Raw genomic sequence first — 18,717 nt, 5'->3', positions numbered from 1 at the left:
GACAGCCTGCCTCCTCAAGTGGGTCCCTGACCCCCATGTAGCCTAACTGGGAGACACCTCCCAGTAGGGGCCGATTGACACCTCATACAGGCAGGTGCCCCTCTGGGACGAAGCTTCCAGAGGAAGGATCAGGCAGCAGTATTTGCTGTTCTGCAATATTTGCTGTTCTACAGCCTCCACTGGTGATTCCCAGGCAAACAGGATCTGGAGTGGACCTCCAGCAAACTCCAAGAGACCTGCAGCTGAGGGGCCTGACTGTTAGAAGGAAAATTAACAAATATAAAGGAACAGCATCAACATCAACAAAAAGGACATCCACACCAAAATCCCATCTGTAGGTCACGAACATCAAAGACCAAAGGTGAATAAAATCACAAAGATGAGGAGAAACCAGAGCAGAAAAGCTGACAATTCTAAAACCCGGAGTGCCTCTTTTCCTCCAAAGGATCACAGCTCCTAACCACCAATGGAACAAAGCTGGATGGAGAATGAGTATGATGAGCTGACAGAGGTAGGCTTCGGAAGGTCGGTAATGAAAACTTCTCCAAGTTAAAGGAGGATCCCATCACAAGAAAGCTAAAAATCTTGAAAAAAGATTAGATGAATGGCTGATAAGTACATTCAGCAAAGTCTCAGGATACAAAATCAATGTGCAAAAATCACAAGCATTCCTATACACCAATAACAGACAGAGAGCCAAATCATGAGTGAACTCCCATTCACAATTGCTTCAAAGAGAATAAAATACCTAGGAATCCAACTTAAAAGGGATGTGAAAGACCTCTTCAAGGAGAACTACAAACCACTGCTCAATGAAATAAAACCTCTTTCCACAAACAAATGGAAGAACATTCTATGCTCATGAATAGGAAGAATCAACATCGTGAAAATGGCCACACTTCCCAAGGTAATTGATAGATTCAATGCCATCTGCATCAAGCTACCAATGACTTTCTTCACAGAACTGGAAAAAACTACTTTAAAGTTCATATGGGACCAAAAAAGAACCAACATTGCCAAGACAATTCTAAGCAAAAAGAACAAAGCTGTAGGCATCAGCTACCTGACTTCAAACTATACTACAAGGCTACAGTAACCAAAACAGCATGGTACTTGTACCAAAACACATATATAGACCAATGGAACAGAACAGAGGCTTCAGAAATAATACTCTACATCTACAACCATCTGATCTTTGACAAACCTGACAAAAATAAGAAATGGGGAAAGAATTCCCTATTTAATAAATGGTGCTGGGAAAACTGGCTAGCCATATATAGAAAGCTGAAACTGAATCCCTTCCTTACACCTTATAGAAAAATTAATTCAAGATGGATTAAAGACTTAAATGGTAGGCCTAAAAGCATAAAAGCCCTAGAAAAAAAACCTAGGCAATACCATTTAGGACATAGGCATGGGCAAAGACTTCATGACTAAAACACCAAAAGCAATGGTAACAAAAACCAAAATAGACCAATGGGATCTAATTAAACTAAAGAACTTCTGCACAGCAAAAGAAACTACCATCAGAGTGAACAGGCAACCTGCAGAATGGAAGAAAACTTTTGCAATCTATTCATCTGACAAAGGGCTAATATCCAGAATCTACAAAGAACTTAAACAAATTTAGAAGAAAAAGACAAACAACCCCATCAAAAAGTGGGAAATGGATATGAACAGATGCTTCTCAAAAGAAGACATTTATGCAGCCAACAGACACACGAAAAAATGCTCATCATCACTGGTCATCAGAGAAATGCAAATCAAAACCACAATGAGATATCATCTCACACCAGTTAGAATTGTGATTATTAAAAAGTCAGGGAACAACAGATGCTGGAGAGGATGTGGAGAAATAGGAATGCTTTTACACTGTTGGTGGGAGTGTAAACTAGTTCAACCATTGTAGAAGACAGTGTGGTGATTCCTTAAGGATCTAGAACTAGAAATACCATTTGACCCAGCAATCCCATTACTAGGTGTATACCCAAAGGATTATAAATCATGCTACTATGAAGACACATGCACTCATATGTTTATTGTGGCACTATTCACAATAGCAAAGACTTGGAACCAACCCAAATGTCCATCAGTGATAGACTGGATTAAGAAAATGTGGTACATATACACCACAGAATACTTTGCAGCCATAAAAAAAGGATGAGTTCAACCAGGTGCGATGCCTCACGCCTGTAATCCCAGCACTTTGGGAGGCCAAGGCAGGTGGATCATGAGGTCAGGAGATCAAGACCTTCCTGGCTAACATGGTGAAATCCTGTCTCTACTAAAGATACAAAAAATTAGCCAGGCATGGTGGCAGGTGCCTGTAGTCCCAGCTACTCAGGAGGCTGAGGCAGGACAATGGTGTGAACCCAGGAGGCAGAGCTTGCAGTGAGCCGAGATGGCACCACTGCACTTCAGCCTGGGCGACAGAGCAAGTTTCTGTCTTTAGAAAAAAAAAAAAAAAAAAAAAGGATGAATTCATGTCCTTTGCAGGGACATAGATGCAGCTGGAAACCATCATTCTGAGCAAACTATCACAAGGACAGAAAACCAAACACTACATGCTCTCACTCATAGATGGGAATTGAACAATGAGAACACTTGGACACAGGGCAAGGAACATCACACCCAAGGGCTTGTTGTGAGGTGGGGAACAGGGGGAGGGATAGCATTAGGAGAAATACCTAATGTAATTAATGAGTTAATGGGTGCAGCAAACCAACATGGCACATGTATACCTATGTAACAAACCTGCATGTTGTGCACATGTACCCTAAAACTTAAAGTATAACTTAAAAAAAAAAAGAAAACAGAAAATAAATGAGAAAAAAAAAAAAAAAAAGAAAAGAATTTCCAACCCAGAATTTCATATCAGGTGAAACTAAGCTTCATAAGCAAAGGAGAAATAAGATCCTTTTCAGGCAAGCAAATACTGAGGAAATTCATTACCACCAGACCTACTTTACAAGAGCTCCTAAAGGAAGCACTGAATATGGAAAACAAAAACTGTTATCAGCCACTACAAAAACACTGAAGTACACAGACCAGTGACAATATAAAGCAATCACATAAACAAGTCTGCTAAATAACCAGCTAGCATCATGTTATGTGTGGATCAAATCCATACATAACAATACTAAAAGTAAACAGGCTAAATGCCCAATTAAAAGACACAGAATGGCAAGCTGGATAAAGAACCAGGATCCATCGGTATGCTGTCTTCAAGAGACCCATCTCACACGCAAAGACACACATAGGCTCAAAATAAAGGGATAGAGAAAAATTTACCAAGAAAATGGAAAACAGAAAAAAGCAAGAGTTGCAAACCTAGTTTCTAATAGAGTAGACTTTAAACCACCAAAGACCAGGGCTGAGCACAGTAGCTCATGCCTGTAATCCCTGCACTTTGAGAGGCCATGGTCGGTGGATCACTTGAGGCCAGGAGGTTGAGACCAACCTGGCCAACATGGTGAAACCCTGTTTCTACTAAAAATATAAAAATTAGCCGGGTGTGCTGGTATGTGCTTGTAGTCCCAACTACTCAGAAGGCTGAGGCAGGTGAATCGCTAGAACCCAGGAGGCAAAGATTACAGTGAGCCAAGATCATGCCACTGCACTCCAGCCTGGATGACAGGGCGAGACTCTGTCTCAAAACAAAATGAACAAACAACAACAACAATCACCAAAAAAAAAAAAAAAAAAAAAAAAAAGATCAAAAAAGAAAAAAAAAATCAAAAAAGGCAATAAAGAAGGGCATTATACAGTGGTAAAGCGTTCAATTCAATAAGAAGAGCTAACTCTCCTAAATATATATGCACTCAATACAGGAGCACGCAGATTTATAAAGCAAGTTATTAGAGACTTTCAAAGAGACATAGACTCCCACTCAATAATAATGGGAAACTTTAACACCCCACTGACAATATTAGATCATTGAGACAGAAAATTATCAAAGACATTCAGGACCAGAACTCAGCTCTGGATCAAGTGGACCCGATAGAGATATCTACAGAACTCGCCACCTAAAAACAACAGAATATACATTCTTCTCAGTGCCATAGGGCACTTACTCTGAAATTGATCACATAACTGGAAGTAAAACACTCCTCAGCAAATGCAAAGAACTGAAATAATAACAAACAGTCTCTTAAACTGTTTGCAATAAAATTACAACTCAAGATTAAGAAATTCACTCGAAACCATACAACTATGTGGAAATTGAACAAACTGCTCCTGAATGACTTTTGGGTAAATAATGAAATTCAGGCAGAAATCAAGAAGTTCTGTGAAATTAATGAGAACAAAGATACAACATACCAGAACCTCTGTGATGCAGCTAAAGCAGTGTTAAGAGGGAAATTTATAGCACTAAATGCCCATATCCAAAAGCTAGAAAGATCTCAAGTTAAAAAACTAACATCACAACTAAAATAATTAGAGAACCAAGAACAAACAAACACCAAAGTTAGCAGAAGACAAGAAATAGGAAATAACCAAGATCAGAGTGGAACTGAAGGATATAGAGACGTGAAAAATCCTTCAAAAAATCAATGAATCCAGGAGGTAGTTTTTTGAAAAAATTAATAAAAGTAATAGACTGCTCCCTAGACTAATGAAGAAGAAAATAGAGAAGATTCAAATAAACACAATTAGAAATTATAAGGGGGATACTACCACTGACCCCATAGAAATACAAACTATCAGAGAATACTATAAACACCTCTATGCACATAAACTAGAAAATCTAGAAGAAATAGATAAATTCCTGAACACATACACCCTCCCAAGACTGAACCAGGAAGAAATTGAATCCCTGAATGGACCAATAATGAGTTCTGTAATTGAGGCAGTAATAAATAGCCTGCCAATCAAAAAAAGCCCAGGACCAGAAAGATTCACAGCTGAATTCGACCAGAGGTACAAAGAAGAGCTGATACCATTCCTATCAAAACTATTACCAAAAAAAATGAAAAGAAGGAACTCCTTCCTAACTCATTCTTTGAGGCCAGCATCATCTAAAACATGATACCAAAACATAGCAGAGTTAAAAAAAGAAAAAAATTCAGACAAATATCCCTGATGAATGTCAGTGCAAAAATCATCAACAAAATACTGGCAAATCAAATTCAGCAGAACATCAAAAAGCTTACCCAACACAATCAAGTAGGCTTTATGCCTGATGTGCAAGGCTGGTTCAACATATGCAAATCAATAAATGTGATTCATCACATAAACAGAACTAAAGACAAAAATCACATGATTATCGCAATAGATTAAAAAAAAAGGCATTCAATAAAATTCAACATCCCTTCATGTCAAAAACTCTCAATAAAGTAGGCATTAAAGGAACATACCTCAAAAAAATAAGAGCCATATATAACAAACCCACAGCCAATAACATATGGGAATGGGCAAAAGCTGGAAACATTCCCCTTGAAAATGAGCATAAGATAAGGTTGCCCTCTCTCACGACTCCTATTCAACATAGTATTGCAAGTTCTGGCCAGGGCAATCAGGCAAGAGAAATAAACAAAGGCATTTAAATAGCAAGACAGGAAGTCAAACTACCTTTGTGTGTAGATGGCATGATTCTATATCTAGAAAACCCTATCGTCTCAGCCCAAAAGCTTTTAAAGCTAATAAGCAACTTGAGCAAAGTCTCAGGATAAAAAATCAATGTGCAAAAATTGATAGCATTTCTAGACACCAAAAACAGGTAAGCTCAGTCCCAAATAACAAATGAACTCTCATTCACAATTGCCACAAAAAGAATAAAATACCTAGGAATACAGCTAAAAAGGGAAGTGAAGGACTTCTTCAAGGAGAACTACAAACCACTGCTCAGAGAAATCTGAGATGACACAAATGAAAACATATTCCATGCTCACAGACAAGAGGAATCAATAGCGTGAAAATGGCCATATTGCTCAAAGCCATTTATAGATTCAATGCTATTCCCATTAAACTACCATTGACATTCTTCTCAGAATTAGAAAAAAAACTATTTTAAAATTCATATGGAACCCCAAAAAAATCCCGAATTGCCAAGGCAATCCTAAGCAAAAAGAACAAACCTGGAGGCATCACACTACATGACTTCAAACTATACTACAGGGCTACAGTAATCAAAATAGCATGGTTCTGGTACAAGAACAGACACAGGGACCAATGGAACAGAATAGAGAACCCAGAAATAGGACCACACACCTACAACCATCTAATCTTTGACAAACCTGACAAAGCAAGCAATGAGGAAAGGATTCCCTATTTAATAAATGATGCTGGGAGAACTGGCTAGCTATATGCAGAAAGTTGAAACTGGACCCCTTCCTTACACCATATACAAAAACCAACTCAAGATGGATTAGACTTAAATGTAAAACCCAAAACCATAAAAACCCTAGAAGAAAACCTAGGCAATACCATTCAGGACATAGGAATGGGCTAAGATTTCATGATGAAGATGCCAAAAGGAATTGCAACAAAAGCAAAAATTGACAAATTTTTGCAAAAGCAAATTGCAAATTTTTTGCAAAAATTGACAGACTATCAACAGAGTAGACAACCTACAGAATGGGGAAAAAATTTTGCAATCTATCCATCTAACAAAGGTCTAATATCCAGGATCTATAAGGAACTTCAACAAACTTACATAAAAAAGACAACCCCATAAAAAGTGGGCAAAGGACATGAATAGACACATCTTAAAGGAAGACATACATGCAGCCACAAATATATGAATAAAAGCTCAACATCCCTGATCACTAGAGAGATGCAAATCAAAACCACAATGAGACATCATCTCACACCAGTCAGAATGGCTCTTATTGGAAAGTCAAAAAGCAACAGATGCTGGCAAGTTTGTAGAGAAAAAGGAACACTCACTGTTGATGTGAGTGTAAATTAGTTCAACCAGACTGGGCACAGTGGCTCACGCCTGTAATCCCAGCACTTTGGGAGGCTAAGGCAGGCAGATCACTTGAGGTCAGGAGTTGGAGACCAGCCTGGCCAACATGGCAAAACCACATCTCTACTAAAAACATAAAAATTAGTCAGGCATGGTGGTGCCCAGCTGAGGCACAGGAATCGCTTGAACCTGGGAGGTGAAGATTGTAGTGAACCCAAATTGCACCACTGCACTCCAGCCTGAGCAACAAAGCAAGACTCTGTCTCAAAGAAAAAAAAAAAAATTAGTTCAACCATTATGGAAGACAATGTGGTGATTCATTAAAGACCTACAGGCAGAAACACCATTCCACCCAGCAATCCTGTTGCCAGGTATAGTCCCAAAGGAATATAAACCATTCTGCTATAAAGACATTTGCATGCATATGTTCATTGCAGCACTATTCACAATAGCAAAAACATGGAATCAACTTAAATGCTCATCAATAATAGACTGGATAAAGAAAATGTGGTACGCATACACCATGGAATACTATGCAGCCATAAAAAGGAATGACATCGTTTTGGATGTCCTGGATGGAGTTAGAGGCCTTTATCCTTAGCAAACTAACACAGGAACAGAAAACCAAACACTGCATGTTCTCGCTTATAAGTGGGAGCCAAATAATGAGAACATGTGGACACATGGAAGGAACAACACACAATAGAGCCTGTCGAAGGGCAGGGGATGGAAGAAGGGAGAGGATCAGGAAGAATAGCTAATAGATGCTGGACTTAATAGCTGGGTGTTAAGCCCAGGTATTAAGATGGGATGATCTGTACCACAGACCACCATGGCACATGTTTACCTATGTAATAAACCTGCACATCCTGCACAGGTACCCCTGAACTTAAAACAAAAGTTGGAAATTAAAAAAAAAAGAAAGAAAGAAAGAAAGAAAGAAACTGGGCTTAAAGACACTAGACAGTAGATGTAAGTCTTACACATAGTCCTAACACATACTAGTCATGTGTTTCTTAACAAAGTCACTTAGCTGGCCAGGCACAGCTCACGCCTGTAATCCCAGGACTTTGGGAGGCCAAGGCAGGAGGATTGCTTGAGCCCAGGAGTTTGAGACCTGTCTGGGCAACATGGTGAAATCCCAACTCTACAAAAAATAAAAAATAGCTGGACATAGTGGCACACGCCTGTAGTCCCAGCTACTCAGGAAGCTGAGGTGGAGGGATTGCTTGAGCCTGGGAGGAGGGTGCAGTGAGCTATGATCATGCCATTGCTCTCCATCCTAGGTGACGGAGAGAGACCCTGCCTCAAACAAAAACAAAAACAAAACAAGGTCACTTAGCCTATTTGCCCTCAATTTCCTTACCTGGAAAATAGAGCAAATACTGTCTATTCTAACTACTTTTTAGGTTACTATGAAGATTAAATTGAAAAACGAGAATTTTTAAACTGCGAAGTGTATATTTAATATACGAAAAAAGAAAATATGTATATAAAGGAGCTAGGTTAGATATTTTTATCTACACTATTACATACTTCTTGTTATAGAACTTATAAAAATGTACACATCCACCACTTGTTAGCAGAATATAAATCATTTCCTTTTTTTGTTGTTTTAACTTCTAACACCAGTCTTTAAAATAGAAGTTCCTTATATGTAATACACAGAAATGTGAAAAATGTATTAATTTCTGTATCTCCATATTTTCTAAAAATTCAACACTTTTAAACTAAATGTGAGAATGGGAAACTTTTCATTATACAAATAAGTAATTTAAGGTAAAATACTAAAATACGTTTGTTTTCCTAGTGTCTCTCATTTCCCTTTTCTTTGCTCTTCCTTTCACCACCATCCATTACTTGCAGGTATAAAGTAACCTTGTGTCAGCCCCTTTGACTTATACCCCAGTAAAAAATCTCCTTCAGGAGTAATCTGCAGTCATGTGTACCCTGATACATGAAAGTCCATGTATGATTTTTTCCATAGATAATTGCTTTGTAAGATTCCTCTCTAGCTATACCCTGAAAGCCTAGCCCCTGTTTGGTTTAGGGGACATCAGGCATGAGTGAGCAAGTAGAGAAGATCATGTGCTTAGCTGCCCAGCTCTTCTGCCCCTACTGGCTCTGGAAACTTGCAATTCAAATTATTGACAGAACTATAGTAAACTGTTCCGCTAGGCCAATATGTAAACAATGCTGTTTTCCTGGCCATTAGTCACAAAATGTCAATGTTTATGTAACTATGGTCAAGATCCAGAAGCAGCAGCTTGACCAAAATTTTCCTTTCTCAATATTACAGTACAGTTCTGCTTTTGTACACAACTCACACGAATGTAGAACCATGTGGTTATATTAAGTTGGCCAGCAAATTATGTTTTCCTTGACAGCAATTAAAGTTTTACCCAAAGATCTCCCAGTCTGAAACAACATCTGAAGGCATACTTTTTTAATTAAGGAAAAAAAAGATATAAATGATGCAGTAGAACCCTACACCAAGTCCAGAAAACTTACATTATATTTCAGCTAAAATATCCTCCTAACTCTTCTCTACATTTGGACAATAACATGTTGCCTTTCAACTAACATTTTTATCATTAAATATGTTAAACATCCATTGAATTTACAAACCATCAACTTGAGAAACATACAAAAGCTCTTATAGGTATTTTCTTCTATTAAAAAAAATTAATTCTTAACAATATCCGTGCTTGCCTAAAAGAGGAAAAATGAACATAAAAAATGGTAAGCAGCCCAGTACAGGGCTCATGCCTGTAATCACAGCACTTTGGGAGGCTGAGGCAACACAGCAAGACCCCATCTTTGCAAGATAATGGAAAAATTAGCTGGGCTAATGTGTGCCTGTTGTCCCAGTTACTTTGGCAGCTGAGGAGGGAAGATGTCTTGAGAATTCGGGGCTGCAGTTAGCTACAATCATGCTGCTACACTAAAGCCTGGGCAACAGAGACCCTGTCTCTAAACACAAACAAACAAACAAACAAACAAACAAATCCAAAACACGAGCTGTTGCAACTAAAAAGAATTACATAATTTAAAATTTTTTTTAAAAAAGGATCTTTATTTAAATTTGAAAAAAAAAAAATCCTAAAGGCCTCTTATCTGATACTTAAATCTCTCTCCCATCTACCCACTCCCCAAAGTCTTTGCTAGGCAGCCACTCAACTAATTAAATTCAACCGAAAACATGGATCTATGAAAAGTGAGGTGCCTTTGTCAAGAAACTCTTGTGCATTTAGATGATTGTGACTGATTTGATTAACTTACTGGACTACAAGGCTAAGAACACTGAATGTATCCATTTGGGTCTAGCCAACCTCCTTCTAAAGAATAATAATCATAGTATTAAAAACAATAATAATAACTGCCATATTTAGTGAGCACTCCCTAGGTAGTAATAGACACTGTCCTAAACACTTTACAAACTTTATTCATTCCGTTCTAATGACCATTTGAGACAGATAATGTCATCTCCATTTTCCAAAGTGTAAGCTGAGACTTAGAGATATTAAATAATATGCTCAAAGTAGTTGGACTAGAAAAAGTAGAATCAGGATTGAAGCCTGAATCTGCCCATCTCCTAAACAACCGTGTCCTTTGATCACGCAGGGACTTGAAAAATATAATTTTATTGAGGATCAAGACTATAGGGCTCACCAAGAGATGCTAAAACCATGTCTGGAATTCATCTAGACTGGAGTAGAGAATCATAAACATGCACATGAAGGTCTATAACTTGAGCTATCGAATTCAGAAAAGTAAACTTAATCAGAAAAGAGCCACTAGGTCCTACAGTTCATGTGAAAAAGAACCAAACACAGAAAAGTCAGCCAGCTAGAAAGGAAACAAGCCTGTACCACCACTTCCGGAAAATAAATTTCAGAGCATGTGGGCTCATCAGTGCAGGTCAGGGGAGTGAGGACAAAAGCGACAAACAGCTCCCCACTCACCTCACACCAACAAAGGATGTGGAAAACAAGAGACAACAGAGACAGGGTAAGAAGGCTGAAAGTTATTTCAGTTGCATTAATCCTCAGTTCATCAGCAGTTAGAGTATTGATTATACTATTTAAAAAAGGGTGGTTGGGGAATTGAATGAGATAAAACGTGCAGTATTTAGCACAATATCTGACGTAAATATCAATAGCAGTAAATATTAGCTGCAGTTAGTATTGTTCTAGAGAATCACCTACAGCTAACTATAGTGTAGTTTCATGCAAATAATCATTGACTGCAGTCAGAAGACCCGGTCTGGGCCTGATGCAGTGGCTCACCCCTGTAATCCCAGAAGTTCGGGAGGCTGAGGTGGGAGGATCACTTGAGCCCAGGAGCTCAAGACCAGGCTGGACAACAGAGTGAGACTCCGCCTCTACAAAAAAATTAAAAATCAGCTGGGCATAGTGACACGTGCCTGTAGTCCTAGCTACTTGGGAGGCTGAGGTGAGGGGATTACTTGAGCCCCAGAGTTCGAGGCTGCAGTGAGCTGTGAGCACATCTTTGTACTCCAGCCTGGGTGACAAAACAAGACCCTATCTCAAAAAGAAGAAGAAGGAGGAGGAGGAGAGGGAGGGGGGAGGGCGCAGGGGGAGAGGGAGTGTGTGGGGCAAGTGGAGGGCAAATATGTAGGGGAGGGGGAGGGGGAGGGGGAGTGGGAGAAGGAGAAGGAGAAGGAGAAGGAGAAGGGGAGAAGACCTGGTCTGAATCTTTTGTTTGCTTTGTGTTACCTGGAGAATTAAGCAAACATGATGATTTAGCATGAAGAAATTTAAGTTCATAGATATTATAGACCAGTTTCTAATGAAGTAGACTCCAAGAAGTTAAAAAAAAAAATGGCCAGAACTACAGATACCGATTCTTAAAATGTCAACTGCTTTAGGAAAATTAGGATATGTTAAGTCTAGATTTTAGGAAAGCGTTTGACAAACTTTCATGATGACTTTAACCCAGCAATCATAGTCATTTTAAAGTCCCTGTCTAACGTCTCCAGTCTGGACAGTCTCTGAGTATGGTTCTGTGGATTGCTTTATCTCTTGACAATGGATTGTTTGTCTCGTTTTTGTATAAGTGTCATATTTTTTTCTTTTTTTGAGATAGGGTCTTACTCTGTCACTCAGGTTGGACTGCAGTGGTGTGATCATAGCTCACTGCAGCCTTGACTTCTTGAGCTCAAGGGATCCTCCTGCCTTGGCCTCTCAAGTAGCCGGGACCACAGGTGTATGCCACCAAGCCTGAATAATTTTTAATTTTATTGCAAAGATGGAATCTCACTATGTTATTCAAGCTGATCTCAGACTCCTGACCTCAAGCCATCCTCCTGTCTCAGCCTTCAAAAGTGCTGGGATTATAGGCATGAGCTATAACTCCCGGCCCATAATTCATTATTAAATGTTGCATGCTGTGGGTAGAAAAACAATAAAGACTGAGGTAAGTTGTATCTATACCCTGAAACAGACACATATCTTCTTCTTTCAGGCAATTAGTATGGGAGTGGAGTCAATCTAGTCAGTAGTTGGGCTGGGTTTCGGTTTTGTTTGGCTCTAGTTGCCTTCAGTGCACCACAGCTTCAAACTCCTCCAGCTGCGGGTTGCTTTTACCTTGTGTCTATTGTGGAGTCTGAGACACCTGAGGGCTTTCCTCTGTTTCGGTTCTGTGTTCAGCTTGCAGCAGGCCCAGCATGCCACTCCATGGGCATACGCGTCCCTCTGCAGTAGTCTAGTGTTGCCTGCTTGTTACTTGCTGCCAGGCTCGTTGTTAGACAGGGCAAGGGGTTTCCCTGGTATAGCCTCAAACTCAGGAAGGTCTCTTGTGCCTGGGCCATGGCCTGGGGCTTTCTCAGTACTCCTCCCCCTTCTCCATCTTCCCTTCTCATCCCCACAGCAAACTCCGCCTTGTGTCTAAGAAAGGTCTTGCATGGAGAGTTTCTGCTCTGCCCTGGTGGCAGCTGACCTCTCTGCTTTGTTTGATTGCATGTTGCTGAACCAGACAAGTGCCCTTGGCCCTCCCCCAGAGCACATGGCTTTTGCTTCAACTAACAGCAGAGACAGAGAATAGTGAAGGCTTTGTACCTGCTTTCATCTCAGAAAACGAATTTCTCAGGTCTCCTGCCTGTCTGCAGTCTTTCTTGTGAATTCCCCATGGAGCCTTATGGAAAAGGATTTGAGAATGAGTGTCTATTCTTCTTGAGTCTAGATCTCTAGAGGATTCTGAACTGTCTCACTAGCCTAACACTGGACCTTTAAGAATTTGTTAAAATTGTAGCTGCTTATTTTTTACCCACTCTTCAGACAGCTGCCTCTTTCTCTACTTCCACAAAGATGTAGCAATTCATGTGCCCCATCTCTCCTCAGAGGGCCTGTTGTCCTTTGAAATTCAGTTAACCTTGTTGTCTTGTGACCTCAGCTTTTTCATAGATTCAAGAAAATTTGTGATTTTATAAGTTATATAGCTTTTCCTCTCATTTTTAGGCTAGGGGTGACATGCTTTAAAGGTTTCTATATCCTAAATGGAATAATTCGGATAGCGCTGGCAAACTCAAATGCCTACAAAGTTCAGGTGGAGAATATACGTGATCAAACTAGTCTAAGGGTGAAAGGTGTGAATTATGAGTAAATGAAGAATGCTTGACTATCTGAGGGCATACAAATATTTTTAAAATTATGCATGCTAAACCAAAAATGTCTTTAGAATTCAACTGACAAGTTGAATTTCCTAATTAAGACATTAGCAGAATTATGTGTTCAAACCTGGTTAAGCAGAACTGGTTGATGGATAACTAAAAAGAGCTTGAAAATGCATCATTTTCGACCTAAAAGGAAATTCTTATTGTCATGGCCAGAAATCTCTACTTAGTCCTGTGCTGATTTTAATATTTAAGGTTTGGAATGAAGATATAAAAAGAAGAGTATTCTGGTTTTCTTTCATGAAACTAAACCAAGAGTTATTGCTAATATACTTCATATTAAGATTCATGAGGTGCTTGACAGGTTAAAATAAAGAGACTTAATATGCATAAATGTAAGGTTCTAAAATTGGGCTTAACAAATCTACTTCAAATTTACAGGTGCATAGAATTGGTGAGAGCTGACTTACTAACAGAAGTTCATATGGTAATGACTGATGATTTTTATCAGGTGTAAATTTAGTGAGTCAAATGATGACATAATTGCCCCCAAATAAGCTGCTCTGCCTTAGGTTATAATAACATCAGTGGAAGCAAAGTGTTCAGAACAAAGGAAGCCTTTAGTCCCACAGATGAGACACATGTGGAGTGTCTTGTTGCTGTATTTTACAAGGGTCATTGGCTTACTGGAATTCAGAAAGAGAAAGATGGCCAGGATGATAGTCTGGAAACTGTGCCCTCTGAGGAAAAGCTGAGTCAGAATGTTGAGTCTGGAAAGGGAAAACTTGGAAGAACAGAATAGCATCTTCAAACGTTAGAAAAGAGCAATGAGAGAGACTTGGCCCCCGCAGACCAGAAACATTCTAAATAACAGTGAATGAATTTGGATTCAATGAAACTGATGTAGTAAGTGTTATTTGATATGTTATTACTTTTGGGGTAAGGTGGACTGAAACATTTTCCCCTCCAGTCAGTGAAAACAAAAAAGTAGTGATTAGAGAAATGTGATTTATGTTTGTACCATTCATTATTAGTGAATGCAAGAAGATTGTGACATGTCTCAGAGCAAGGTAGGAGCAAAATCTCTGTTAGCAGGAAGCCAGGGTTATGAATTTTATAAGAATGTGATCAATTTTATGTTTATGAATGTAATATTAATTTCTCAAGTAGACAAGAGTTTTTTAAAGAAAATCAATCTTTAAACTGGTAGAATGGATTTAACTTCAGATACTCATGGAACCTAAGAGGAAAACAGCTATAGTACAAATTTAGAACCCACTGTATCCATAAAAAGGTAGCTCACTTTTCCCACCTCCCCAGGAACAGTAACAGACATTGAAGCCACGCTGTGTCTTCCTTCACAAAGAAGCTATAGCTGAGTGGAAGAGAAAAGCCATCAATTTCTAGTAGTGAACAGAAGCTACAAATTGTTCAAGATACAGTCAGGACAAAGATGCTAAAAATTAACTTTATTTCTAGGGAGTAGCTTGTGATCCCAGGAAAATAGGGAATGGGGCAAGAGCTATTAAGTTTGGCGGGATAATAAGTCAGAAAACCTTCAAAAGGCAGACTTCTGAGCCACACGAAGCATTTACTCACCATGATCTATCCAGAGAAAAGCGAGGTCCATCCTCGCTGAATTGTGCCCCTCTGTCCAGTATGGTAGAGACACATGGAAATAAAAGAAGGGGTTTGACTACACAGGGTGCAGATAAAAAACCTGGCAAAAAAGGCCTTCAGTTCATTGCCTCTTAGTGAACAAAATAGAAATGTATAAACAAAGGATTATTTAATATAAAGCCATTATACCCGAAGAGAGGTAGCTTAATTTCTAATTAAGTCTGGGCGCTAACATAAGTGTAGAAGTAAATTTACAACCACTAATCCATGGAACACAGAGAATTGCTGCTGCTGCTGCTGCTGCTGCTGCTGCTGCTGCTGCTGCTGCTGCTGCTGGTGGAAAACCTTGGTCTGCTCAGCAAGCTCAACATACATGAGAAACAACCAAGGATTCCACCAAAACGAATGCCAAAGTGGAGGAGATGCTGAAAATAGAAAAACACAATGCAATAGAAACTCCAGATTTTGAAGCAATACTTGTCCCCCAAAGACTATATTGTCACACATACGTGTGCACGCACACACCCACACACACACAAAATTTTTTTTTGAAAAAATAGAAATGTAGGAAAGTTAACCAGAAGGAGATTGCAGGGGTGTTCATGTCATCATGCTGCTCTTCCCTTGCTTAATCTCCCGTTTCTGCCATCTTGTTTCCCAAAGATGGACCCACTCATTCCACCTCTAAAAGCTCAGTCCTGCCCTGTGTGCAGACGGCCTCACATGCAGCCTCACATGCCCTCAAGCTTCAGCAGGAGCTGGGCCCAGTGCCTGGGCATTGGATGCTGGGTCCTCTCAGTCACTGCTCTTTTCATTGAGGAATGTGATCCCAGACTTATCTGGGATCACAGCTCCTCCCTAGAAATGTAAGTAACTTCCAGTTCTCTTAGTCCTGACTATGCCTCGAAGATTTTAGAGCTTCTACTCTCCATGAAAAATGGATGATTTGGAAATTAAGACCCCATTTCTAATCCCCATTCTCCAGCAAATTAATGTGCCTAGTACTCTCTTTTTTTAAATTCCCTTTGGGAAATGGAGCTTTTTTGCCAGAATCTCCTCCTAACTGCTAGGCCCCTGTTACCATGAGCTGACCTTCAAAATTGCACAGATCTAAGTTCCTAGAGAGCTGGGACCATATCTGGTTGGTTATGGCTGAATCCCCAGAGCCTCATGCACAGCTCATGCTCAGCAAATACATTGTTTTCAAATGCATGAAAGGATGGCTACTCCCTTGCCTTGTATTCCCAATCACTCTGCTCTACCCAAGTGCTGAGACGGTCCCTGAGTTAAGTAAGATCTTCTGCTGCCCATTGTGTCCCCAGGATTTGAACAGACTCAGGCATAGTCCTTGGGCAAATGTCTTTTCTGTGAGCCTGGGCCTCAGAACCTCTTATGCACCACTAGAAATTCTGCTGTATCTCTCCCAGAATAAATGGCTTTCTTGGCGATGGTACCCAAGCTACTGAAATTTGGAAGCATTTATCCATTCACTCATTCATTCAACAAACACTTACAGAATGCTAGCTGTTGTGAGGGCACATGCAGCAGAAGTTGCTCTGTCAACAATGTTGAGGAGGAGATTCACAGAGGAGTGGTGGGGGGGACTATAAGGAAAACAAAGCTCTTTCTTGACGCTAAGATCCTGTGCTTTTAAAGAAAAAAGTGAGAAAAAGGAAGGGTAAATAACATGATCTGATGATCAATATAAAACGAAGCAACCAGATACTATCATAAAGCAACTGCTTTCATAATTATTATTGCAAAATGTATGAAAACAATAGATGCAAATGTCTCCTGAGAATGGTAAAACATCTCCCTGTGATTTCCCTACCAGAACTGCATAATCTGAATCTAATTACCAGGAAATAATGTGCAAGCCCCAATTAGCAGACATTCCACAAAATAACTGACCAATGTTTTTCAAATCTGCCAAGGTCAAAAGGCAAAATAAACACTGAGGAAGTATTGCCGCTTAAAGAGACTACAGAGACTCAACAGCTAAGTGCAAATTGTGATCCTGGGAAGAGCCATAAAGGACGTTATAGGAACAGTTAATAAATTTGACTATGAACTAAGGATTAGACAACAATATTATATAAATGATATTTGTAATTAACTGTGGTTATATAGGAGAATGTCCTTCTTTTATGAAATAAATGCTGAAGTATTTAAGGGTAAAAGAGCATGATGTCTGCAACTGATTCTCAAGTTGTTTAGATAAAGAGAGAATGATAGAGCAATTGGGGTAAAATATTAACAACTGATTAATTTGGATGGTGTATCAGAATTCCTTCTAATCTTGCACCTTTTGTGTAAGCATGAAATGTTATCTAAACAAAAAGTTATAAAAGTGTGAAATCACTCAGGGAGCTTTGCTCACTTCTGTAAGAGTGTTAAGAGTTAAGGAAGGACTGATAAGTTAAAACGTAGATAACTCAAACCCATTCTGCCTACCAAATTATGGGGTCACTATCAAACAACTGTCCTGTGAATAACAAGTACTTCTGACAATAAAACACTCCTATTAAATTTAGACACAGACCTGAAAGAGTTCAACAAGATCCAAACAGGAACTACTAAAGGTCATTGTCAAACCTTAAGGCTGGTAGCAGAAGGTAAGTTTCTTCCCTGGGCAAGGCCGTCTAGCGAGCACTGCAACCCATTCTCTGATAGAAGGTTTAGAAAACCAGGCTAGAATGTCTAGAATTTATTCCAGAAAACGGATCTGGAAAATTAGCAGAACCTCTTCTTAAACAGTTGCTTTAAAAAAATTAAAATTAACTTTCAGTGTGTTGGACACCCTATGAGTTGTTGGTCTTTCATTTCATTGTCAACAGAGGCCTGGAAGACTGGTGTTACAGTCTCTACTTTTACATATGAAGAAAATGCAACTTGAGAATTAGTGTAATTCGTTCCAACTCACAAAGGTAGGAAGTGATGGAAGTAAAATTCCAACACAAGGTCTGTGCTACTTCAAAACCCAACCCATCAAGACAGCACAAATAGACTGCGTTTTGAAGAATCAAGTATCATTAAATGATAACTGAATGCACCCCAAACTCTAAATTAACTAATATTAAATTATTACATGAGAATCTTAATAAGACAGCCCTTAAGACAAAAGATAACTTTTTATTGACTCCAAACATTGTCAGAAAACTTTTCTTTTCATTTTAATTCAAATATGTTCACATATACACCAGACCTTGGGCTTTTCCCTACGCCAGTTGTTTTCACTGATGGTTCTCTCTCTCTCTCTTTCTGTCTCTCTCAATCTCTCTATCTCTCTCTCCCGCTGCTCTCTCTCCCTCCCTCTGTCCCTCCCTCACTCCCCCACCCCCATCTTTCTCCCTCTCTCTTTCTCTCCCCCTCCCTGCTCCCTGTCCCATTCCCTTTTCTTTTCTCCCTCTTTTAGACTGAGTGGTATAAAGAGTTACAAAGTTTTCTGCTGCCCTCCAGTGGTCTTATCCTGGAAGTGGCAGTCACGATAGGAAAAATAGCAAAACCTTTATAGAAGATAATAATAAAATGACACTTATACTCTTTTAGTGTT

This window comes from Chlorocebus sabaeus, chromosome 11 (assembly GCF_047675955.1).
Source record: "Chlorocebus sabaeus isolate Y175 chromosome 11, mChlSab1.0.hap1, whole genome shotgun sequence".
Classification (NCBI taxonomy): Eukaryota; Metazoa; Chordata; class Mammalia; order Primates; family Cercopithecidae; genus Chlorocebus; species Chlorocebus sabaeus.
This window is presented reverse-complemented; position numbering follows the sequence as displayed.